Below are 2,501 nucleotides of genomic sequence, written 5' to 3'. Positions count from 1 at the left end.
CTTAAAAAGATGAACAATTAATGCACAGAAAGAAACAGAGAAACTTTGATGTTTGAATGAGCCATTATTGGTATTGAAATGCTAAAATAGAAGTGTAACTTCTGTCTACACGCTGCACATTTATTAGGTGTTATATATGGTCATTTGATTTCTTGATTATAAATATGCTTAAGAAGAGTCCTGAATAAATACCACATATTTGTTATGCACTGTTTAATTGTAAGAAAACTGAAAAGAACTACTCATAATATGAATTAGTTTGTTTTTATGTGTATCAATTTGAAATCAAATTATATTTGTTTCATTGTATTTTCACTTTTTTGCACTGTACACATTTCGATTACTGTAATATGTTTTTAATTTATGATTTACATGAAGCACTTCTGTGGACATCCACTTAAATGCATTTCCATACAGTGTTAGTTAAATAAAGATTATTTTCTGTATAAAGTTTAAGATTTATTAATGACAAATAAATTGTCCATGTGATTGTATTTTGCAACATTTTTACAAAGGTGTTACTAGGTGGTTGCTAGGGTATTGTTAAGGAATTTGAACTTGCATTACAGTGGACAGGTAAATAAACATGCATTGCCCCTTTAAGACAAGGCTTTGGCTTGAGCTGGGTACTGGCCCTTTAAGACAGACTGCCAATCAGTTGATTGAACCGCAGTCTGTTTGGACTTGGTAAGTGTGAAACGCCACAGATCATGCAAACCAGCACATTCATTGGATCATACAACACAAAGCTTATCCAGTCACAGAATCAATCCTAAGTGAGTTTGGCTTATTTTGTTATGTCTGCTGGTGGTTTATTCTCGAATTGAGGGGCTTATGTTTGGGGTGGAGGAGTCAAAACATTTGAAATCTCAACCTTTTGTCTGTTTATAATCTTGGTTTGGCTTTTGGAAGGCCTTTGATGAACTTTTGAGTTCTCTGTGATCACATGTTGCATTGACTTTGGATGTTTCAAATTGAGCTAATGTTAAACATGTATTCAATATTATTTGCTTAGTTGGTTGATTGGTTTATTGATGTGTTATTTGTCATCTGTGCATTTAGTTTAGCAGGTGGATTATTAGACGCTTGAGTTTGAATTTCACTAGAACCAATATTTAGATCGGTTAAATATTTAAATAATTAAAAATGACCAGTAGCATACTCTGAATAAAATTATCATTAGTTTTGGAGATTTTTAATATCTAGCATAAACACAATTTCTCCTCACAATTTCAACCCAAATTGGATCAAATATGGACAAACCCAAAGGTTAGGCTAAATTTGGTCATATATATATATATATATATATATATATATATATATATATATATATATATATATATATATATATATATATATATATATATATAATCGATGTAAAAAGAAACCTGCAATATATAAGCATAACACATTGGCATGTATTTTGTTTTATTGTCATTTTCAGTGGTTTGGTAGTTCTGACCAAACCATATGATAGGGGTAGTTACCCAAAGATATTTAGGAAAAGGCTGGTTGCTGGCATCTACTTACTTCCATAGTATTTTTTTCCTTCACTGTAAAAAACTGTTCCTTGAGGTTTTACATAGAATCATTATTCTAAAACTATACTATGTAAGTCGATTGGTGCCGTGTCTTTTTTTCCCTCCTTTTAAGGGGTTGTTTAACCAGAAATAAATTTACTCAAACTTAACTTTTCCCTTCAACATTCTTCAAACTATCTTCATGTTCACAAGAAGAAATAAACTCAAACCAGTTTACAATAAGTAGAAGATTAACAATGGCTTTGGGACTTTTTTGGAACTTTGGGGCTGAACTATCCCTTTAAGTATCACATTTGCAAAGTTTTCTTTCAGCCCCATAAGTCTTAATGTCCACCTGTGATGTGTGGATATTCAGCAGACCACATCAAGCTGACCCAGATCTGCAGTCTAATTTTCTGCCGTCTGCTCACCGCCTGATCTGTGAGGCCATAAAAGCAGCTAGAGATGATAAAAGCTCAAACACACTGCTTTATTGGTGTTGTAGTCAGATGCATACAGTTATCTATTGCAACCATAGCACCACAAGAACTTAACACTTTGAAAAAACCCTCCAAAATAATAAAAAAGTTTTAATCAGGGGTCGCCACAGCATAATGAACCTTCACCTTTTCCAGCACGTTTTACGTAGCGGATGCCCTTCCAGCCCCAACCCAACTTTGGGAATTATATATATATATATATGGACATTTTGGATATGCGCATAAAAAATGGTTTTTAGAAACACCAAGATGCGCATAAATTTTGAAAATGCACAAAAAAATGTATGCGCTTAACTGAGTAAGATAATTAATTTTTTTTTGATAAGAATAGATTCACGTAACCTACGATGGAAACACTTTTATCGAACAAATTCCGGTATGTGCATTAAAAATGTCATGTGATTTTATTTATTTATTTATTTATTTTATTTTTTTATAAAAGATCATGTGGTGATAAAAATGTGTGTGAATAATCAAACCA

Source organism: Danio aesculapii, chromosome 22, assembly GCF_903798145.1.
Source record: "Danio aesculapii chromosome 22, fDanAes4.1, whole genome shotgun sequence".
Lineage (NCBI taxonomy): Eukaryota > Metazoa > Chordata > Actinopteri > Cypriniformes > Danionidae > Danio > Danio aesculapii.
The sequence above is the reverse complement of the archived record's forward strand: the minus strand, read 5'-3'. Positions refer to the sequence as shown.